The following is a 25504-nucleotide window of genomic DNA, read 5'->3' as shown; positions in this document are numbered from 1 at the left end:
AACCTTCAATGCGTTTTATATAATCAATGAACTCTTCAACCAATTCTGAGTTTGTCAAAAAAAATGTTTAACTTTCTATATTAGTTGTCAAAATAAATAATTGCAACAGTTCTATCATACCTAAATTAAAAAGGAAAACAAAAGTTCTCTTTTGAATCCCCATGTGCAAGAATGTGAACAAGGCGGAAGTCAACAGCACATAGTGTAAAATGTTATGTTTTTCATAATGTAATGTTGCCAGAATGTAAAATTAAGTTATTTTATGGATTTAAAAATTATCCATTTTTGTTTGTCCTTTACAAATGAACGCAAAATGAATGCCTATCTTTTAGTACAAATGCACAGTGCTCATATTTATTTGGACATTAAAACATTACATATCCATTTGTGCCTTATATTGTGATCTCACATAGCAGAATATTTTAATCCAGACACATGTGACACATGTATAACAAATACATGCATGCAGTTTTGACAGCTTTAATCGCCTTTTTGATTCATGAGTTAATTGACGACAGAACTACAGCACGCCGCATTTGCACGTGATGAGCGTACCGCAAGCACAGTACAACTGCTGTCAGCCGTATGACAGGAAAGTTAGTTAGTTTTACTGACATTTGGCCTGACAACATCTCATCTTACCGAAGATAGCCAACTGAATAAGGACAACGCGCTTTTCTCAGCATCTGACAGAAGTGTCACAAGCTTTCACACACATTTTCTAAAATAAAAGTAGCATCAGAAAAAAAGAGAATTACTGCACACTATTCGACTTCCTCAAAACGGTCTTGCAACCCACCAGTTGAGATTGACTCTATATTTACTATGTGCATATCACTGTCTGATGTTCTGCTGAAGCTCATTCAGCACTTGCAAATTTCCGCACTCGTTTGACTTGCGCCTGGCGCTGAGGTGAAGTTGGAGTGTGCGTCTGAAAAGTCACACGTTTTTTGTGGTCTTAAAGAGACGGTTCAGCGTTTTAAAAAACGCGATTTTTGTCAATAAAAAAAGAGACAGAAACAGCAGTTGTGAGAGGGGTGGCCAAAGGGGTGGCCAAGCTTAGACCAAGGGTGGCCATGGCCACCCCTGGCCACCCCCTAGCTCCGCCACTGCTTACAGTATATTACCCAGTACTTTCTTAGGTAAGTACACTGTAAGTACACGTAAGTGCTCGTACTGTCAAATGAAGTGCAACCCAATTTTACAATAAACTTGTTGATTCAGCAGTGATCCAGAGTAAAGTTTGGCTAGTAAATGGCAATATTCAGAATAGCATAATACCTGTGTATAGAACCTTTGCAGTGTATTGTACTGTATGTATACTCTGCACAGTAAGCACATTTTCTGTATGCATGGAATGCATGTTCTACTAATAGAATGTCCTTCTATTTGCCAAAACAAGTGAGCATACTAAGGAATAGTGTATCTTACAATGCAGTGTGCTTGACAAACATGCAAACTATGCGGGATGCACACATTTTTGCAAAATGGGTGTTTGAATTGTGTGGTAAAAGCTGGAAATGCTATAGTGATTTTACTGCTTGAAGCCATGATGCTGCATCCAGTGCCTCTAGAGAGCATGAGAGTGTGGGAAAAGACGGAGAGATGGAGGGAAGGCAGGAATAGGAGCAGGGTCTGGGAAGTTAAATCCGTGTGGTGCCAGGAGCGGAGGATGGAAATGCCAAGGTTCTTTACCTTCAACACACACACAGTGATATGGTTAAGTCTTGACTCCACTTATTTTAATGCACCATCGTTTTATCTTTCTACTTCCTTTGATGGTATTAGATAATCTCTATGTGTCAGACGAGACGAATCCCTGTACTCATGAGATAGAGTTAGAGAGAGGTAAAGAATAGATAGATGTTGAGAAAGAGATCGAGAACAGTGAGGTAGGAGAACACTTCCACTATAAAATGCTGCATTGTTTTTTCTACCCAAACCAGGGTTATTAGTTAATTAAAACTATAACCATAAAAAAGTTTGATAATTGAATATATATATATAGTATATTGGTTGTGCTTCAGCTCTGCGTGACTGTGATGACTTTGTGAAGGAAACATAAACATATTGTGATTGTGTTATGTTTCCTTCACAAAGTATTCATTTGCAAAGGCAAATTCCAATGTTGATTCTCGTTTTATTACGAGTTCTGTTGTGTTCTCTTTTTTCAGTTTTTTTAAATGGGTGATTCCAGGTTCAAGATTTAGCTGCTTCATGTCACCTTTATAATTTCCCACAAAACAATCCTGACACGTCTAAAATATAAACACTTAGGCCTACAATAGGCTTACCATAGTGAATCAGGGTACTGCCAAAACTGGTACTGCAATCACTTTCAAATTACTGTAGAGCGGTGCAAACACTACTGACTTCGTGATTGGTAGATAGGTGGAGGGTGGCGCATCAGGCCAAAACACAACATGCTGCAACTTCACTTTTAAATGACAATATCCTGGCCGGACTACTGTTGTCAGTGATATAAGTATTTGAAATGAACATGATTTCTTAATGTCTAGTGACATATCAGGGCCATTTTATGATTAATTGAAATACATTTCTTACATACGGTTCCTTTAAATGCAGCAGGTTAAAATAGAGCTAATAAGCATGAAAAAAAAACAAAAAACATTAAAATAAACAGATTATTAATACTTTGAAAGTATTATAGTATTAATATTAAAGTAATAATAGTATTAAAAATAAAATAATAATAATAAATACTTTTGAGTATTAAATGAAATATATTTATAACTGCCATTTATCTCTTCTCCATCATCTTGAATATTTTTTTTCCACTGAACTCTTTGCAGTGCATTCTGGGATTGCAATATACATCCAGTGCTGTCCTGAGCTGTCTTAGAAGGCATACATACATAATGTTGCTGCCCATATTTTGAAACACTCTTTGCATCGAGAGCACAGCTATGATGTCTTAAAGTGCTTGGAAGCTTGGTACGTTTTGAAACAGAGCTTATGTATGTGCACAAGACAATTCCTCATATGGATTTATAATCATAGGTGTTTCCCACAGATATTCATTGGACCTAAAGGAAAAAGTGACTCTGGAAAACAGTCAAAACTTGGGTGGAGTAGAAAGCGCATGGAAATGGGGAGAAGCAAAGGGAAAGTAATCGTTTTTGACTTTCAGATACAGCTCTGGATATGTGGACTATGTCAATGGGTTAGTTACTTAATCATGCACAAAGAATGTGCTTTGTGGAACATATATGCCCAGTTTCACAGACGAGGCTTAAATCTAGTCCCAGACTAAAATGCATGTTTGAGCTGTCTTAACTGAAAGCAACTTGAACTTGCACTGACATAACTTAAAATATGTCAGTGCCATTGTTTGTTTTTTCTCAAGATGCACACGGGTAATGTTTTTCTAAGGCACATTTTAAAAAGTTACTTAAATGCCCTACTTTAACTAAAGCCTAATTCTGGCTTTATCTCTGTCTGTGAAACCAGGCCATAGACTGTGACCCTGCCTGAAATCATGCACTTGATTGGGTTTTATGTGCATAAGCCTATGCAACATGATCAAATTAGTTTTTATAAGTATCCATATGTAAAGTGTGCTTCTAGTGCACGTACACTTTTTCATTTTTGGTTGAACACTGATACGCACAATTTCAGCTTATTGACAACTTAAAACATACTTTTACAACTTTAGAAGCTTGGATGTTTTGGAATCCCTCAAGATTAATTTGCATTTAGGACAGATGCTTTTATCCAAAGTGACTTTCATTGTATTCAACTGCAGAGGTTTTCATATAGAAATTATATCAGGTCATGCATTTCTTGGTAATCAAACCCATGTCTTTGGTGTCGCTAGTGTTATTCTCTACTTTGAATAAATTCAAATTGTATTTTTAAATTGTTTAAAATTAGTGGTTCAGTGGCACTATCGCCTCACAGCAAGAGGGTCCCTGGTTCCAGGGCCATAACCACCATAGACATTGGCTACATGTCCCCCCAAATAATAAAAACATTTAAAATTAAAGCTGCAAGCAGCATTTATCGGGGTTCAAGCTATTAAGGCCTTTAAGGGTTTTTAAGCACAAAAGCATCAAAAGTTATCAAGTTTTATTTAGCAAGCATTTAACCACTGACATAATAGATGGAAAACACCATTTACAGCCAATATAGGCAATGTACCATAGGAAATATATGGTTTTAAAGCTTTTTAACAGTTATAGCGCCAACTATGGTCCGAGCTCCATGAAATTTTGCATGCTTGTTAATGATGTTATGTCACATAAGTTCACCAATTTTTGTGAAGTTCTGGGTTTTTATTTAGGATTTATAGGCTTTTTAATGTATTTTGCCATGCCCATTTTATAAATGACCATATTACAGCCATCCAAATGCAAAAGTTCAACTTTTTTTTGATAATTATTGATCTAGAGAGTCCAGAGAATTGTCCTAGACTGGTTTGGTTCCGATCGGGTAAAAAACCTAGGACTAGTTCGCAAAAGTAGGTTTTTAACATATGCTTAAATATTTAATGAACGGTTTGATTGGCATTAGTGGTTCTAGAGGCAAAGTTGTTCAGCATGAGCAGATCTATCAAATGATAGGCATTTTGTGATGATATGTGTAACACCACGTGATTACAGAGCCATAAAACTCGTTAGCGCCAACTAGTGGCCGATTTCTTTTAAAATTCTTACAGACTTCCACGGCCATGAGTCGAACATGCCCATTGAGTTTCGTTCCGATCGGCCTCCGTTAACCTTGTCTAATTGGTTGCTCAAACTTCATTGGCCGATAGTGGCCATGTTTTATGTCCTCATAAACATACATGGCACCTTGGACCAAGACACTGCATACCAATTTTCAAGTCAATCGGACTAACGGTCAGGTGGTTATAGCCTGTTTTATGTTTTTTTCATGTTATAGCGCCACCATGTGGCCAATCGGCGCGTTTTTTTTTACTGTGACCTCAGATTGACCTCTTACACATGTGTACCAAGTTTGGTGAAGATACCTCATTTACTTCTGGAGTTATAGCCATTTTAGTAAAGTAGGCCCCTCCCACAACGTACGTTTTGGCGCCCCTTAGCGTCCGTGAATCGAAATTTCAACTTTTTTTTCGATAATTATTGATAATCAGACTCCAAAGAACATTTCTGCACTGGTTTGGTTCTGATCGGGCAAAAAAACACGGACTAGTTCGCAAAAGTAGGTTTTTAACATGTTCGCAAATATTTAATGAACAGTTTGATTGACAGCTGATTGATTGATGGTTCTTGAGGTAAAGTTGTTCAGGATGAGGAGATCTATCAAATGATATGCATATTGTGTGGATGAGTGTAACACCACGTGATTATAGAGCCATAAAACTCATTAGCGCCAACTAGTGGCCGATTTCTTTCAAAATTCTTACAGACCTCTAGGGCCTTGACCTAAACATGCCCACCGAGTTTCGTTCCGATTGGACTCCGTTAACCTTGTCTAATAGGTGGTCAAACTTCATTGGCAGATGGCGGCCATGTTTTTTGAGATACGCCAATATCCTTTTAGACATACATGGCACCTTGGACCGAGACGCTGCATACCAAATTTCAAGTCATTCGGACAAACGGTTGGGTGTTTATATGTTTTTTTACTCTTATAGCGCCACTATGTGGCCAATCGACTATGTGGCCAATCGAATTTAGTAAAATAGGCTCCTCCCACAACGTTAAGCGAATGTGAATGGAAATTTCAACTTTTTTTGATAATTATTGATATTCAGACTCCAAAGAACATTTCTGCACTGGTTTGGTTCCGATCGGGCGAAAAACCACAGACTAGTTCGCAAAAATAGTTTTTTGAAAAAATTCAAAACGGCGGAAAAATTTGCATACCGGAAATGAAATCGGAGATATACATTTTATTCTCCAGGTGTACAGCTTTCCAATGATATAAGACACTTGAGTCTACAACATAGAGTTTAGGAGTTATGACCAGTTTCACGCTTTTGGTCGCTATAGCGCCACCTATGGGCCAATCGAGGTCATAATTTGATAACCTCTCCTCGATTTTTGTACTACCATATGGCAAAGTTTCAATGCTCTAGCCCTTACGGTTTGGGCTGCACGATGCGTTTTACGGCGGAAGAAAAATAATAAAAATCAGGGCAATTACAATAGGGTTTCAGCACTTCGTGCTTGAACCCCTAATAATGATTAATAGTAGACAAACATGAATTCCTGCATGATGCTTCAGTTACATGCTCATGAGTGTGAGTAAGATGTAAGTAGCTAAACTTCTAATATTCTCTAACTGTTTTACAATAGAAGTATTTTAACGACCGATAGTAATGTCCAGATGCAGTTTTTGACTTTTTTGTCAGATTTTGAATTGAAAATATAGCCTATAACTTACATGATTCATGTAATTCATAACTGAATAACCTGAGTTCTGTCATGACAACTCTATGCGTGTTTGGCATGGTAATGGGTATGACAATGTTGATATGTTTGGTCTTGGCGGAATAGATCATACACTGCTGCTGATTTACAGTGGGTTATTGAGCAAGTACGGTATTTGCTACTGCCAATACATACACGATACGCAGCTGTGAGCAAGTAAGACATTTTGCTGCTGTACAATATAACGTACATGAATTACTTGTAGCAGATCGAGCTGGGGAAGGAGGAGGGTTTCTGAAGCGTGCTGCACTGCTAAGACAAATGCTACCCAAGTATTTGAAGGTTGAGCATGTGAGCTCATTGGCGACTGATACAATAGGAACCAATCACCTGTGCCCTATAGATAACAATGTGATTACAAGCAGCTTGAGTTAAATGACCTATTAGCCTGCGCCATCTAGAGTTTCATGAAAGAACTTTGTATTTGTCTTCAGCGTATTAGGCATAAGATTAAGAGTGAATGTAAGCATGCAATGCAGTGAAGAATGTGTGCATTTTTTTACATAAAAATGTTTTACTTTACAATAACATACTTAGTTCTTTTATTTTCCTTATTATCTTAAACCCCTTTAAATCTCTTTATTTTTTAATTTCTTTAAATAATTAAAGCCCATACATCACTACTAATCATGTTTAGTTGGTTCCATCACAGTACAGTATTACACCAAAATACACTGAAATTATCACCAATATTGGTGCAAAACTATACAATAAAACACTCAAACACTACAACATCATACACTGTAATTAACTAGCAGACCGTAAACTGCAGACAAGCTCTCAGGTTACATTACGATGTAATTACATGTCACATAGCCCTGGGCGCTCTACTATAAAAAGAAAGCCAAGCCTGTCCTTTCCCTAATTGAACCTGATAACATTTTCAGAGAAAAGAGACCTTATTGTGATCAGCAGAATTCCCCTCTCCCTCCCCTTGCCACCAGTATCAGTTTCTCCAGCACTATCTCCAGAGCTTAGACCCTCACCAGATACACATGGAGCTGAGAGTGCCAAGGAAAACCCAGGCCCTAAAACCCATCTACCCTGCTGTGCCTTAGAGACTCTCTCTCTCTCTCTCTCTCTCTCTCTCTCTCTCTCTCTCTCTCTCTCTCTCTCTCTCTCTCTCTCTCTCTCTCTCTCTCTCTCTCTCTCTCTCTCTCTCTCTCTCTCTCTCTCTCTCTCTCTCTCTCTCTCTCTCTCTCTCTCTCTCTCTCTCTCTCTCTCTCTCTCTCTGTCTAATATTATCCCATCAGCCTGTAAGAGCTTGCCCTGACAATCTCAGCAGGCCTGTCAGCTCTATAATCTGGTTATAAGTAATGATTGGTGGTGTATTTATGTTCCCCAGGCAGTTGTTTGTGGTTGATGGTGGGTAGGAGCAAATAGTCTCACATTCCCAGAGTTTTGACTACCGTCATAAAGTCTGGTCCACTTTACAGCTTATTTTAGTCAAAAACTGCTCTATTAAACAGGAAGCGAAAAATATAGTTCTGTTTTTGGCTGTTTAGTTAACTTGATGCTCGATGATCTGACCCCAGTAAAGCAATTTAATCCGGAACGCAATCTAAACTGAACGCGATTTCAACCGAGAAGGAGAATGCAATTTCAAACACAAGCCCCCCTGAGATTTATAAAATCCCCTGATCTACCAACATGGCATTACCATTTGTCTTAGGACGTTACAAAATATACTGAGCCGGAATAGACTTTACAGGCGAAAACACTTTTCAGACTGGATGGAGGTAGCCAGCTTTATATCTGAGGAAATCACGGGATCCGGCCAAATGATTGGATACAGAATGATGCACTTAAAATGTATCCAGAAAGGATTTACGGTGAAGAGGGAAACAGTACGGTTATATTTAAGTGTTCTCGACCCAGATGGCGTTGCCTATCGACAAGCACGAAGCCTCTGCAGGAGGAGGTACCACAATCCTGGTCCAAACTTTATGTGGCACATTGACTCGATAAGCTTAAACCGTACAGCCTCTGCATTAATGGATGTGTTGATGGATTATCATGTAATGTGATGGTTGAAAGTGTATTTCACCAATAATGAACCGAAAGTCATTGCAACATATTTTATTGAGACAGTAAAGAATAGAGATGCTTCTCATTCTTCAACAAGATGCTACTGATGACTTTGCTTTTCAACAGAGTTTCAATCAAAGAATCGAAAGCTTTTGGAGCATACCTCGGAAAGAGAATATTCAGTTTTGGATTAACTTTTTTCAGGATTTAAAAGAAGACTATTTCAATGGGGACTTCCTTGACAAATCAATCGTGCAGATTTTCTTTACAACACGTGTACAGGTAAGAAATCATCTATCTATCTATCTATCTATCTATCTATCTATCTATCTATCTATCTATCTATCTATCTATCTATCTATCTATCTATCTATCTATCTATCTATCTATCTATCTATCTGTCTGTCTTTGTCTGTCTGTCTGTCTATCTATCCACATATTTATTTGCTAAAATATTAGCAAGACTGTAATAGGCCTATAGTAATAATGTAATACAGAGAGAACATGCACTTTAATAGAAAATATAGGCCTATAGAAAATATATATATATAAATGCTGTAATTTTTTAATGAGATTTTAATGGAAGATTTTATGTGCCTTTGTCATTTAAGGATGAACTTGACAGATTTGTGCAGATGTGGAACGCACACAGAATCCGAGCGCAATGGAACATAACGGCACCTATCTTTTCCAGTGCAATTCTTTGGATGTTCAGAACTGCCAGGAGGAGTGTCACATGTTGACGTACCCATGTGATGTTTGAACTTTGTTGCCTGTTAATGGATGAGCTTCATCTTCTTCCTCCAGAGGATGCTGAGGAAGGCAGAAACCTCTACATTATACTTAGACAGGAGATACGAAATTTGATGTAATACACACACACACACACACACACACACACACTGTGTGACACAGCTCAGATCAGAAAAAATGCTATATATGCTAATATATTGTATTATTTTTGAGCTGTAAGTGTAATAAACTTTTTTTATACATATAAAACACAGTTGTGATGTATGCTTGAACAAACAGGAAATTACAGTACTACACCAGTAACCAACAGTTATCAAAATAAACTAGTAGTGTGCACTAGTAGAGGCAATACATGCAAAAACTTAATATACATGCCCAATTCAGATTTAACATTTCATAACAATTATTTTTTAACAGTTTATGGACAGTAAGCATAATACCTCAGGAAGCATTTCAAAAAGCTTCCAAGAAATCTTGGTATTCCTTTTTGAAATGTTGTTTAACTCTGTTAGTACTTAAACATTCAATATGAATATGAATCATTATGTGAACATGTAAACAACATGGACAGTGTTAACGTGCAAAGTCTCAACAGCACAAGAGTTTTATGCAGTACATGCTCTAACACTGCTCAACTTGAGTATGAACCTATTTTTCTTCAGAATTCTACATTCAATGTGTACATTAATTTGAATCAACATAAACTAGGAATGTTAACATAAAATGTTACATAACTACAACGTAAACATAAAATGTAAACACAATAGATACAGTGTATTTGCACAGGTACCACATGCAAAGTCTCAAATAGTGTGAAAAGAGTGTTCTGCGCTTTGATATGTTTTCAAGTATGAGCATGCTTTTTCTTCAAAATTCTGCATTTATTGACATTAAGGTTGCGAGTATGGATTGATAGTAATGATGTTCTGAGTTTATAAAATGTCCAACTATACAATGTCCATGACCCAGATGTTACTATCCAGAACACAATTCAATTCAGCACGGAATTGTGGGAAATTGTCATACGAGTCAGGGAGTTCTAGGACCATCCCACAGGTATGTCCAATTGGCCTTCTGGTGAAGTCTGTCTGGACAGTGAACTGTACATGAATAGCCTCAGCAACCACCAAATTGGAACCAGTACAGAATCTCAGAAATTTGCAGAGTTTGTCTTCGTCAGTTTCCCTGATGTACCTTTTCAGGTGGTTGGCAACCTCTGCTTGATTTTCTGACATTTCTGACATTTTCTGGGAACTTCAACAGCCCAGTCATCTTTTTTGGTGTAGGCTTCAGGTCTTTGTATAGCTGTTGAATTTCTTCTTGGCTAAGAGAGATCTGGCCTTTTGTGACCTCCCTCCAACAGTCAATAACGAACATTGGTTCCTTGTGTGCAATTTCGTCAACAATTCCTGGTAGAGAGGAAACCGTGACCCTCCTCCTGCATTCATAAGTGTTCATGATGTCCAGAAGGTCATCCATGTCAACAGAGGAAAAGTCCTTGAGCGCTTGATTGAGAACATCTCGTTCCTGGCAGCTCACAAAAAGCTCACAAAACAAGGAATGCTGCCTTTAGGTCTGAATATACAGCCCCAAACATCATTTCCTCAAGAAATGGTGGAGCAAGCTTAATGGGCATTTATTTGCAATCTTTAAACCCTTTAAGAAGGATTCTCCCCACAGCTTTCCATTTGTCAGAGCTGAAGTCATGCCTGAGGAAAGGCACTTTTACAGATGTCCTGACAGTGCAGTGTTCATAGAAATCAGACCAGAAGCTACTGTACACATCGCGAAGGACCGGCGGACCACTGCCTGCTTCCTCTTAGTTGTTAGGAAGTATACGTCTCACTGTCAAGGGCTGGTTGACAATCTTGTGGTCAGAAAATGCCTCTATCATGTCACTGAAGCTATTTGAGTAGTGCATGGTTACATTTCTGTTGGGCAAAGCATTAGGAGCACTCTGTGGTGAGTCAAAAGGCTCATGGATCACTGTGTCACTAAGAGAATCTCCATCAGTATGGTGTTGTGGACCAAATGTAATCTCTGGGTCACTGCTGACATTGAGCGCAATGCTTGCAAAATGGTCTTGTGAGGAATGTATGCTCGTCTCTTCATCAGAAACCAAGAACACATCAGGAAGGGTGTCTTGAGGCTCATTTATCTCTAGTTGCTCATAGTCGTGAGTATACAAGTCATCACCTTTTGTCGAATCTGAATCGGAGACATCACTAGCATGGTCAGGTTCATCACTAGATTCTTCAGTCAGGTTAATTTTTGGATGAGTTGCTATATAGAAACGCAACATTGGGAGTTTGACAGTATTGTAAATTGAGAGATCCTTGGGAAGAAGATTTTGCTTGAAGTCCCAAACTTTGAATTCAAAATCAGACTCTTGACCTTTGGTGGAAACTCCATTGTGAAAGAATAATGCCTTTCCTTCTTTTAGTATGTCATCATATCCTGCCTGAACATTTATCTATAGTTTTCTAGTCCCCCCACCTTGCCTTGCTCTGACCTGTTTTATCCCTTTATTTTCTTTGTGAAGCCATCCAATTTCAGTATTTCGTATGCATGATTTTGCTTTGCTGCTTGCTTTTTTGTTTGAGGTTTGTGACACCTCCTTATTTCCATCCTTATTTCCCTCCCTTCTAAGCTTCATTTTCTCTCTTAATTTCTCTAAGAGACCTTGCTTTCGCTTCACAGATGGTGTCTGATGCCTGCAAAGATCTATCAGGGCAATCCTGTCACCATATTAGGGAAGGTGCTTTGCAAGTTCTGCATCTTCCATAAGCAGGATGACTTCTCTGTCAATCTGTGAAAGCAAAGGGACAAGCATGTTAGCTTTGGACACAAGAAAATCATACTGCTTCATAACAGCTAAAAGGACATGTAATTAAAGAAGAGAACCAAATGTAAAATCTGGTCACTCATATTAGATACAGTAATAGGCATGTTTAAAATGGATATTACACAAATTCAGAATGTTATGTTATTATTTACTTGACAGGAACTGGTCTTTTAACATAATGATAAAAATAAAATACATTTTAATAAACATTTGTGTTCTTATTATTTTTTTTATATTAAAGGGTTAACTTAGTTCACCCAAAAATGAAAGTAGTAGCTTTTTGTCCCTCCATTGACAACTATGCAACTACCACTTTTAAGCCCCAGAATGGTAGTAAGGACATCATTAAAGTAATCCATGTGACCCCAGTGGTTTAAACTTTAAAGTTTTATGAAGCGATGTGACTGCTTTGTGTGCACATAAAATCACAAACATAATGTACCACTTAAATATTCATCTTCAATGCGTGTTCATCCAACAACATTTGCTCTAACGTCAACATAACACGCATGTGTCATTAATCATTTATCTAAATACTTTATTTATTTTGTAAATATGTACAACAAAGCACTCTCGTTACTTCAGAAAATTGAGGTTAATGATGTCTTTATTACCTTTCTGGGTCTTTACAGATGCGAAGATAAACGAAAGTGGGTTTGGAACAACATGAGGGTGAGTAATTAATAACAGAATTTAAATTTTTAAACTAACCCATTAACCTTTCTATTAGCTAGCTAGAGCATATTCTGTGTGCCTAGTGATTTATACAAACATCCAAAACACCATACCTTTTGCTGTTCCATAACTGTAATTGCTTCCTCAGAAATGCCTCGATTTCTCAGGAAATTGAAAACATCTGTATTTTCCTCCATCATGGGTCGGCAAATGAGAGTACAAAAGAGTTGTTTTCAAATAGGATAGATAATTCATAAGGCTAGTGGGGAAAATAGAGGGGAAATAGAGGTGTTCAAATTTTTGTTCAAAAAAGCCCCATAAACAGAATTAATGAAATAAATGACATGTATTTATTCAAAGTTTGGTATTAGTATGGTCTTTATTGTTACTGCAGTTTTTGTAATTTCTGCAGTCACATCCTGTTTTCTCTTAATCTGAACATAGTTTTCAACCAAATTCATATGGACATACCATAGTGTTGTTTCTGAACACATAAAAGCTAAATGTAGTTTGACCAGCAGATCAGTCTCTGGACACAGGTTGGCCTGTGTTATTTTAGTATATATATTGAAATAGTTTTCATTTTTCTATTTTCTTTTTAATTGAAATGTAATACATTTCTTTTATGGTTTCAGTTTTAGCTAACCAGGGGCGTAGTGAAACAGACAGAAATGCCAAGTGTAATACCAGTTTTATTTTATTATCTTTGTCTACTTGACAGGTTTTTATTTTTTTCTTATCTCTTGCTTTTAATTGGCTAATAATTCAAATTCTCTCCTGAACATTAACCAATAATTTGTATTCTATTATTTTTTATTATTATTGTCCAAATGAATTTTATGATTTTATGATTGGCTTATGTACTGCAAACCCTTATGCATTAAGTCATCATGGATTTTATACAATTAAAACAATTATCACAGAATAATGGTTTCTATACTGTAATAAAGTATATGGCAATTAACACTGCATTTTTCATATAAATATGGAAATACCCCAAGATGGCTTGAAAAACACACATAAACCATATATTATCACATCATGTGTTCATAGTCCTCATGTTTCATCAGTCAAAAGGTTTCTGCTTTTTATTCAACTTGGATGATTTTTAAAGGGGTGGTTGAATATGATTTCACTTTTCTAACTTTAGTTAGTGTGTAATGCTGCTGTTTGAGCATAAACAACACCAGCAATGTCAGGACACACTACTCCAAACCTGTATGGCTTTCCATTCACTGTACAATTTTGAGTTTCCGTTTGTTTCACATTACGTCAATGAGGCTGCATTTGTAATTTTGACTTTAATCTTGTAATGTTTCGACTTTAATCTTGAAATGTTTTGACTTTAATCTCGAAATATTTCAACTTTAATCTCAAAATGCTAGAATTTTTTTTTTTATGAATTATTATTATTATTTTTTACGTTGTGGTTCAGGGCTTCCGTACTTTGAAACAGAAAACAGTAAAAAAGGGAATATTTTTTTTAAATGAATCTTCTTCTGTCAGGGCATAGTAATGTTTCTTTTAATGGCACATACATACTGTATATTCTTAATATTTTTTTAATCTGTGTGATTTGAGTTTTAATCTGCAGATGGTTATAGGAGGAGTGATAATGTTGCATAATAAGTGACTATACAGTGAAATGAACATTTGCATTAAGGACATTCTAGTGATCATCTAATGGAAATGTTGCTATTTTCAATAGCAGGTAAGGTCAAGTTTGACGTCCCACATGTTTTGTTCCATATCTGAAAGCTCAGTAAGTGTTTCAGGTCTTAAGATCACCCCACACTCCAAATAATTTCTGTCTGTTTCCCTCTGTTTTCTTTTTCCATTGCACTGCTTTCCTATGTCTTTCTCTCTCCTTTAGCTCCTTTCCTGTCTCGTGCTCTTCGCTCAGCACTCTGGGACATGCTGTTGATATTTCATTTGGAGTGGAGCCATGCAGTACAGCCACTGTAACATTAACTCTTTCCTGCCCTCTCTGGCCTCCCTCAGTCTAACACGTCGCTCAAAACCACCACGACTCTCACAGCTTTTACTATTCCACACCAATTATGGGTTTTCTTTCCTGTCAATTTGGTGCTAATTTGCCACACACTCTCTATAAAACAGCCTCCAGGATGGTGAAGCTTTTGACTGTTTCCCTTCTCTCTTTTTTTTTTTTGTTACTTTGTTGCTTGGACTGCTGAATTCCACTGCGCTCCACATGCCTAGTTTTGGTCACGGAGGGAGCATGGCTTCATTCTTGCGGTCAGTCGTGTGGCGTTCTGCAATGGGATGGGCAGCCGTACAGTCACATTCAGTCAAAAAAAAACAAAAAAACAAAAAAAAACATGGGTGCTCTTAGGTTTGTTGAACACTGAAGCCTGGACAACTGCTGCCCACTTAAGAGGTCATTTGGATGTGTTGTTGCACTGAGGTTCGTTGGGTTGGACTTTTTGAGACCCGTTTTACTGTTGAAGGAAAGTTCTAGATTAAGTACAAATAAAGGAGTTGGTTCATTAAAAAGGGAAAATTCTGTCATCATTAACTCACTGTCAAGTCATTCAAAAACTTTTAAGTTTCCAAGACTTTCTTTTATCTTTGAAAGACAAATGAAGATATTTTTATTATTCTCATCAGCAGCTTAATCCAAGTCTTCTAAAGTAAAATGATCACTTTAAAAGTCTAAAATAAATCTGTCCGTAATATGTTCACATATAAATATCAATCGATGGATTTGATGCACGTGTATAGAGCACATCATATATGGCAAACAGAAACTCAAAATTGTACAGTGAACGGAAAGCCATAGAGGTTTGGAACAAGTGTGAGTAAATGATTATTTCCATTCTTCTGTGAACTATCCCTTTACGCTTTTCTGTGGCACCATCTGTGGAATATTGTTGATTACCACAGAAAATATTTGCAATTTGTCATTAACCCTTAGGGGTCTGAGGTGTTTTTGAGGTCGTTGAGATGTTCTGACACGCCCTGACATTTGTGCTTTTTTCAGTTGCTTATAAACATATTCATTAATAACATATTAATAGTTTTTAAAAAAGTAATTGTTACAGGAAGGCACTTACAAGGTATGCACACGAGTCACGTTAAAATACTCAAAATAACTTACTAACCTTGTCTGGGTAAAGTTCTTTATACTTCAGTGACCATTTTACATCAGTATCCCATGACTTTTAGATGTTCTACCATGTTTGAAAATAATATACCATCTACACCAAACACTTCACTAAGCCTAACAAGCCTAACCTATAGTCAGATAGCAAACATGAGATAAAACACATTTGTTGGAGCAACCATACCATTTTAGCTTGCTTCTACAAGTCATTGAACACTTTTATTGAGTGTTGTGACTTGCGTTTCATGGGACTCATAGCAGAGCAAGTTTACTACATCTGAAAAGCTATACAGGGAGCTGATCGTCTGATGCAAACATCAAAATGTATTAGTTTACAAATCATGCACTATGGTAAAAATGTGTGCAAAGAACCACATGAAAATAAGTCTCTGTTAATCATTAATCTGCCCCTGTAATCATATTTTTGCAATTTGTGTGAAAAGGAATAGAAGTTGGTGTTTTACTGCCAATAGTGTTCATTTCAGCTGGCAACAGTGTATAGATACGTTTTTGGATATTTGCAGAAATTAAGATATAGAGGCTAGTTTTTCTTCAGGTCCCATCTACAGTGATTACACAGAAAAGTGTGACCAGTACAGATCCTTTAAGGATAGCTCTGTATTTAAGCAGATGTTCAGAAAGAGCTAAAGAGTGAACCGTAAGGCACATTTTTCCATAGAGGTAATGACCAGCTACTTTCATGGCCTGTGGTACATTTTTATTAGTGGTGTGCAGTGGTGTTTTAAAATGAGGCATAGTCCTCACATTTTTTATATATATCAAATGTAAATTTATGTCCCTGTTACTCTTCATTTTCCTGGTTAAATAAACATTACATAAATGTTTATGTAAAAACAATTCAATTTTGTAATTTTACTCTATTTATTAAAACCAAGTATAAATTTCATCAAGTTTGTGTTTAACGCATTTTTACATTCATTCCAAAATAATAAATAAAGGCAGAAACAATTTAAACAATTTATATAATTTGTCAACTAATGTTCAGCTTAATAGTCAACTTATTTTCATCAGTCATCAAGCTTGTACACACTGGTCACAGACACGAAGATTTACCTTTAATTTCCCCAAGCTGATCGCTCACTAAACCCCCCCATAGTCATCATGTTTTCAGGCCATTTCAAGTTTGATTTTGACGAGACATAAAGCAGTGATATCTAAGTGGTGGAGTAGTCTTCCCATTAACATCATCATTGTCTTCATTCAGGCCAATTCGAGATCACGCACGAAAACAAGAGGTGGGATTTATCACATGAACCAATCATATCCAATCATAGCACGATGGAGGCATTGCTTCCTCTCCCGTGACTTTCCCCCATTCATTCTCAATTACCCCCCACTAAACCCGACGCACGCTTTAGGGGGTCTGTTAAAAGTCAATGGGCTCAGGGGAGGTAAGAGAGACGCAGCCTCCCGCTGTAACTTTACCTGCTGGAGTTGCTGTTGGACAGTGTTACTTTATAAAAACGAGCAACTTTTACACTTTTTCATGTCATATTTTGTAATATTTGCGTTGTTTTATTTTTGTAATATCGATTATTTTCTCACCCAGTTTTTTTGAGGAGACACTGCCTCCCTTGCCTCCTTGGAGGAAACGCCTGTGATGTTTATGCATATTACATGGCTACTTGCCAAACAAATAAATAAATATACATGAAATATTGATTTTAGGTTAAATTATTTTCTTATGTTTATTTATTAAGTAGGGGAGAGCGGGGCACAACCTAATGCTTTTTGACTTTCTCAGTTTGTGTAAATCTACTTGGGGTTCAGAATTTATTTTTTCCCACATGTCTAGTACAATTATGTGGTTTTGTTTTATTAATACCGTGTATACTTTTTTCTTGATATACCCAGAAAGAATGGAAGTGCAATGTGACAACATGCCCCATAGAACATAGTACATTGTAACATGACCATATGACAGCTTAAAATGCTATCTGATCTAATCAAAAAAATCTACAAGACAAACTAAAATATTTTCTCAATAAAATATAATTATTAACTTTTTCATATAAAATAATGGCATTTTTTAATAATTAAAAATAAAATAATTTTTGAGTTTGGCAACGAACACATCGGAAAACAGCTATACAACATAGTTCAAACCATAATAATAATTAATAATTTCTGAACATTGACTCTCAGTCTTTATTCACCTTTTTCTCAAGTTTTCTCAATAGAATTCATAAAAGTATAGAATAAAATAGCATAGTTCTAATATGGGCACATTGTATCGCTGTGTTACAACATGCTCCACCTGCACAACTGGGATTTAAACCCTGCGAGTGTCTTCTGCTAGTTAGCGAAGCATTAAAGAACCATATCAACTGTTAAATATTATCTCACAATCTCATATTGGAGATTAAAATAATATCAGATTTGTCTATTTTAAAATAAACACCAAAAATAGAGATGAAAAATTACCATAAGTAAGAAATTTACTTTTGCTATGGTTAAATAAATTTATGAAGATTTATGAATTATGGCGCATTTTTTTCTCTATATAGTGTTGATATGGCAACTAGCAAATACACTAAGTTTCGTCATGCTAGCATGTGTGGAAGTATTTAAAACAAGGGTGTTACAACTAGCCTTGCGTTAGGTTGTGCCCGGCTCTCCCCTAAGGTCTTTATACACCACTGAAAACACAGTTATGTATATTATATTGCATTTCTGTCTACAGATCCTCCTAAATATTTCACAATGCACCTTTAAAACATCAAAAGTAATACATGATAATTCATTATTACATTATTTATGCATGGCCTGTCGATGTTTATTTTGTGGTAATGACCGGCTGACTGTCCATTTTACTTTCCATATTTTTCATTGTTGTTTGAAGGACTAATTTCCATTTGCATTTCAGCATATGGCCTGTTTTTTTATTGTCTATGCAAATGAAACCATCCTATGATGCCAATTATCAGTCAACATTAATCAGATGTGTTCAGAATTGATGCATGTAATATGCAAATTTTGGTAAACAAGTATCACATAAAGCTGTCTGGCCACAGGCCAATCATATTTCCACATAATTACCAATACACATGAGTTATTTATATGCCTGTTGACATTTTTCAAGCTACCGGTTGTTCTTGTCAAACATGCGGTGTATTTTATGTTGCGTGCGACTGCGTAACTACATCAGGACTTTGCGCAGTGATTGATTCATTACACTGGGAAGGCGAGGGAGCCAATGAAAACAAACTCGGCCCGTAGACACCTCAAAACATATTGATGGATACCAGCACCAGTGTCTCATTGGAATTGTGTGAGTAAATTGGGCAGAACAAGACAGATGTGGCACTGTAAATGACTGAAGCACTGCTCTCTGCTTGGTGCCATCAGAGCAGTGATTAGAACACGTCCGTGTGCCACCCCTCCTCTTCATTGAGTATGGATTGGAGCTGCCTGCATCTGAATAGAGCCCCCACAGGTCCCATCAACATCCAGAACATTATGAAAGAGACGGTGCTCAACACAGAGAGTGACAAAGAGAGTTGAATATGGCACTTTGTGATTTCAGGCCATTTTCAGAGCCGTTGTTCTTAGGAATCCACATACAGAAATTTCAGTAGATATACTGTAGATAAAGGCAGTACTTATCCTCCCATATGTGATATTGGAAGTGTGATTGCTTTATGTTTTATAGATAGATTGTCCTCTATTAAAAGAATATACAAAGCATCAAGATTTGTATGTTGCCAAGGAACCCACAAAGGACGCAAAGAATGGACTTGCATTCTCATGGAGACTCGTCTTGCTAGGCTACCTTGAAAGGACAAACTCAGAAGGATGCAGGGATTAGAAAACATCCTTGTGAGAATTGAGATGTGCTGCCATCTTGTTTCTCAACTGACCTTCCCAGCATATTTTAAGTAGCGGCCAATGCACAACACATACAATAACATCACAAACATTAAGATTATTAAGACATTAAGATTACATTAAGCATTAATTACTTGAAACATTAAGATTATTTTTAATATGCCAATAAAAATACTGGGGGCTTTCTCCAGGGGCCGTATAAAGCCGCTCAGAGTAAAATTGTGTCAAAACTCTAAGAAAGACGTAATTTTACTCTTATTCCTAGACTTAAAGGGGTCATATAATGGTACATTCACTTTTACAAGTTGATTGTACTGAAATGTGTGTTGGCAGTGCCTGTACACAACCATCATAAAATGATAAAAATCCATCTTCTTATATGTTTTCCCCCATCTCAAATCAAGCCGTTCGATTTTGTGACGTCACAAAATCGACGCCCCTCCCATGATTGTTGATTGACAGCAGCGTTTCAACACAGACCCGCCCTCGCTCGTGAGCGAGCTGTCAATCATAGTCCATGCGGACCGGCGCGGACATTGTTGATACTGGAGCACTGTCTATGAGCAGAATGAGGTGATGCAATGGACTGCTGGACTGCTGACTTTAACCTATACAAAAAATTCACAGACAACATATGTTCACATTCATGGCACAATTCAAACGGGACCAGAAAATAATTATTTTCTCACATTCACTTGCATTGACGATTTTTCAACCTAGAGGTCCAGTGGGGTTTTACTGATGGGCGTGACTTACCAGCTCTATACCGATCACGGGAAAGGTCAGAGTTCGGGAAAGTCGTGCATATTGTAAGCTTGTTGTGTATTGATTTTTATGAGCCCGAATATTCGAATGCAATATTTTTGAAAAATGCCCATCCACCTCATTGCTTAAAGGAACACTCCGACTTTTTGGGACTTTAGCTTATTCACAGTATCCCCCAGAGTTAGATAAGTCCATACATACCTTTTTCATTTCTGTGCGTTCTGTAAGTGTTATTTGACGCACCCACCGCTAGCCTAGCTTAGCACAAAGACTGGATGTAAATGGATAATGGTAGCATACTAATCCCAATAAGTGACAAAATAATGCAAACATTTTCCTATTTACATGTTGTGATCTGTATAGTCACGGCGTGTACAAATAACAAGGCTATATGAGACAGAGACCATTTTTAATCGTATTTATACTGGGAACTATATTCTCACTAGGCGTAGGAGCACAGCTAACGTTACTTGGGCGGAGTGATTAGCGCAGCACACGAGGCGCCCTGTGGTGAGGAGCAGAGAGTTCGCTCAGAGTTGGAGTAATAGAGTCAGCAATTACTAGATAGTAAATTTATAGTTTACAATCATGGGTGTTCGCTGTATTGTAAAGAGCTGCGACGATAAACAGGGGAGACCAGGTAATACTATGATGTTTCATAGAATTCCAACCAAAAACGCTGACCTGATGAATCGATGGCTACTAAACACACCTGTAAGCAGCATCACGAAGTATTTCGTTTGCTCTGAACATTTTACTATAGACGACTATTTTGTAAAAATGCAAGTTGCCACACGGACCATGAAACGCGTGCTAAAGGATACAGCCATCCCATCGATAATAAAGACAGGACAAATTGGATCACCTGTTGCTGCGGTAAGTGTTCCGTTATGTTTTGAGATGACTAACATTAGCCATACTGTAACAGTGCCATGCTAATGTAATGTAACCTTAGTAGTGAGTGACACTATTACGTGAATAGGGGCTCCGTGTATCCCCTTTATTGTTATTATTGTGTTGTCATGACCACACTATATGCAATGGCTATACTACAATTTCATTGAACTATGAATGATCATTATAACAAAATCACTTACTTGGTGGACAGCTGACCATTAGGTCATGTTCGTTCTGATTCTCCCTTCGACATCAATCTGTTCGGCATCTTGTCTTACAGCTTCCAAAGTTTGTAACTCCTCGTCTGTGTATTCTGGCTCAAAACTATATGGTTCTGGATCTTGGTTTGATACACAGTAAAATTCCTCTGACAATTCCTCAAAATCAGCCATGATCACGAGTCACGTCTAGCTAGTTAGTCACGTTTGTTTTGTTTACGGAACCATCAACAGGGCGTCTCGTGTGCGGCGCTAATCACTCCGCCCAAGTAACGTTAGCTGTGCTCCTACGCCTAGTGAGAATATAGTTCCCAGTATTTATACGATTAAAAATGGTCTCTGTCTCATATAGCCTTGTTATTTGTACACGCTGTGACTATACAGATCACAACATGTAAATAGGAAAATGTTTGCATTATTTTGTCACTTATTGGGATTAGTATGCTACCATTATCCATTTACATCCAGTCTTTGTGCTAAGCTAGGCTAGCGGTGGGTGCGTCAAATAACACTTACAGAACGCACAGAAATGAAAAAGGTATGTATGGACTTATCTAACTCTGGGGGATACTGTGAATAAGCTAAAGTCCCAAAAAGTCGGAGTGTTCCTTTAACTGGCTATTCTCTCTACGACATGTTTTCCTGTCGGCCACCGTAACGTTTGTTGGTTGCAATTCGTAACTTCACCACTAGATCCCGCTAAAGATAGCACTGTTGTGGCACTAACCACACAAAACATACAGTAGTGAACAAAAGTGATGTGCGAATGTTTGTTTTAAATGACACTAAGTTTGCTTAAACCATCAAAATATAAGGAAAATATTTTCAGATTTATATTTTTTAAATATATTTAGAATATACGTGAAGAACAAAACACTGAACTTGATTGAGGTATTTATCTGACAAAAATTATTTGGCAAAAAAAAAAAAAAAGAAACAAACTACAGCTGTAGGTTTTAGAAAAACAAAAAAAGCAAAAAACATTGCAACATAATCCGTTATTAATATTACATTGGTCCTCTCTTGTTTTTGCATGTGTTTATAATTTCTTTTTATGACAGCCTGGACAAAAATGATGTCCGCACAGTTTGGCATGTTACTGTTGACTCCAATAATTGGCTCCAATCTCAACTACGCAATATGCTTACAAAATCTTTTTTTAATATATTTGAATAAAAGGTGAATATGTGTAATTTTCCTATGCTATACATCACTTTTGGCCACTACTGAATGGCAGTTCATTGACCTTCCAACTGATCTTCAAACCATGCAGCAAAAGCAAGCTGCTTTAATGAGGATTGCAAGCTTCATTGGAGTTGTTGGAGCCATTGATGGAACTCATGTTCACATCATTGTTCCAACTGCAAATGAGGAGACATATATCAATAGAAAAGGATTCCACAGCATCAATACTAATTCGAATAATTTTGCATAATGCAAAGCAATTTTAAAAATAAATTTGAATATTAACTTTTCTGTGTATTAATTAAATGATTTTTTATTATAATTACATAAATAATTGGTGTAAATAATAAATAAAATAATTATAATTAAATAATTGGTGTCATGCTGCTCTGACTTCACCCTTGTAGGCTCACTATTGGCTGATTCAGTGGTTGAGAGCGACCATTTTGGACTGACATCATTGTAGTCCTTAGTTTACAACACTTAAGTGCCACTTCAGTCAGCCCTTAAGAATCAGTCTTAGACTTTGCTGAAAGTTGATTTTAGCTTCTTTATAAAAATCTCGTACTCTTAGACAAGTCCTACTTTTTACTTTTATTATGTGTCAAATTTTATGACACTCAAGTCAGAAATTAAGACTATTATTAAGAGCTATAGTTTTATACATGTCTTCATCACTTGATAAAAAGCAAGCAAAACAAAACAACAAATGTTTACTTTCACAGGCCATCATGTATTTGCGACCTTGCAGCTGGAATTTCTTAAAGGGACACTCCACCCATTTGCATTAAGCTTTGCATTGTTAGAAACCCAGTCATACTGTTGAATGGTCGTGCAACACTCTCTCATTTTCCCCTGAGACGGGAGAAATCCGTTATTTACCTCTTACACTTCCTCCTACAATGACGCAAAAATCGTCATTTTGCGTCATTGTAGGAGGAAGTGTAAGAGGGGGGGATTTCTGTTGAGACTACAGACACTCGTTCCTCATCTTTCCCAGGGGGCGGGAACCGCTCACGCTACAGACCTATTACAGATCAGTGGGTGGGACTTTACTCTCTGAAACTGAAAGCAATATCCTCCATCTTGTTTGAAGCTAAGCTAACAGGCGCTGTGGAGACAGATGTAAAGTTATGACAATAGCGGAGGAGAGTGCTCAATATGATATAGAAGAAGAGGATTTCGGAAGTCTGATGCTTGAATCAGGTGTTTGTGGCTACCTTTACAAGCCGCATTATAGCGAAGAGCAGCCGAGGCAGAAGACCTGCCTGGCGCGGACGAGGAGCCCATACTGGCTCGAGTTTGGGCGGACTGGTGGTGCCGGTGATCTCACTATGCAACTACGAACCGCTACGAACACAGAGATAGAGTCCGTCTGCGGCAAAGAATTTCAACAATGACAATTTCTCCTGGACGAAATCTCTGAATCAGACGAGGACACGGACGTTTGTGTTGTGAACTATCCTAGTTTCGCACCGCATATGTTCTGACTGAACATCCAGGCAGGTACCATGCAATAATTCACCTTTTCGAAAGAAATACAAACGAGGAGTAATGCACTAATGAGTTCGCCAACTAACTAGACATTTTGTGTGAAATGAATTTCAAGCTCTGGTGGTAGCTAGCCTTGTAGACGGAAGAGTGATTTCTCTTATAGGCAGATATGCGCTGTTCTGGATTAGTGGGAGTGGCTTGCGGAGCTGTGCAATGTGGTGCATTGTGGGAGTTGTTGTCTTTCATACAAATGCGTCCTGAAGTTATTTTTTGTCTTTCCTCGGTCACGAAGGCACCAAATTCAAAATTTATTTTACATTTCGACTACATATATGACCCACTTTAAATAAAAAACAATGTTCAAATGGGTGGAATGCCCCTTTAAGTGAGAACGAGAAGTTTAAAGCAACACCATGTAACTTTTGCTCTCGGGGTCCCCCTACAGTTGGGAAACAGTATTGTCTTCTACTACTGTCGTAAAATCTGTCATGGTTACACCAGAGGATACACGTGCATTTGTTGACAAGCCGATACCCCCAAACTCTGCAGAAGGAGTTCTCATGTCTTGGGCAGACTGCCTGCGTTGCGTGTGAAATGTCTTCATCCCAGGTACAGTGGCATATACACTCACCTAAAGGATTATTAGGAACACCTGTTCAGTTTCTCATTAATGCAATTATCTAATCAACCAATCACATGGCAGTTGCTTCAATGCATTTAGGGGTGTGGTCCTGGTCAAGACAATCTCCTGAACTCCAAACTGAATGTCAGAATGGGAAAGAAAGGTGATTTAAGCAATTTTGAGAGCGTGGCATGGTTGTTGGTGCCAGATGGGCCGGTCTGAGTATTTCACAACTGCTCAGTTACTGGGATTTTCACGCACAACCATTTCTAGGGTTTACAAAGAATGGTGTGAAAAGGGAAAAACATCCAGTATGCGGCAGTCCTGTGGGCGAAAATGCCTTGTTGATGCTAGAGGTCAGAGGAGAATGGGCCGACTGATTCAAGCTGATAGAAGAGCAACTTTGACTGAAATAACCACTCGTTACACCCGAGGTATGCAGCAAAGCATTTGTGAAGCCACAACACGCACAACCTTGAGGCGGATGGGCTACAACAGCAGAAGACCCCACCGGGTACCACTCATCTCCACTACAAATAGGAAAAAGAGGCTACAATTTGCACGAGCTCACCAAAATTGGACAGTTGAAGACTGGAAAAATGTTGCCTGGTCTGATGAGTCTCGATT

The 25504-nt window shown here is 37.6% G+C and overlaps 1 protein-coding gene across 4 annotated transcripts in view; it reads left to right on the top strand.

Moving 5' to 3' along the window:
- Positions 1-25504, top strand: part of raraa (retinoic acid receptor, alpha a) — a 200808-nt gene that overhangs the window by 5279 nt on the left and 170025 nt on the right. For 2 of the 4 annotated variants that reach the window (XM_084134902.1, XM_084134900.1), the window contains exon 2: positions 12681-12720. The exons of the other annotated variants lie outside the window; for them this stretch is intronic. The gene's annotated coding sequence lies outside the window, so the exon portion shown is untranslated. The remainder of the gene's footprint in view (positions 1-12680; positions 12721-25504) is intronic. 4 annotated transcript variants of the gene reach the window in all.

The sequence above is a fragment of the Abramis brama genome, assembly GCF_963993115.1.
Source record: "Abramis brama genome assembly, chromosome: 14".
In the NCBI taxonomy this organism is placed as follows: domain Eukaryota; kingdom Metazoa; phylum Chordata; class Actinopteri; order Cypriniformes; family Leuciscidae; genus Abramis; species Abramis brama.
Note: the sequence above shows the minus strand (reverse complement) of the source record. Positions and strands in the feature narration are given on the sequence as shown.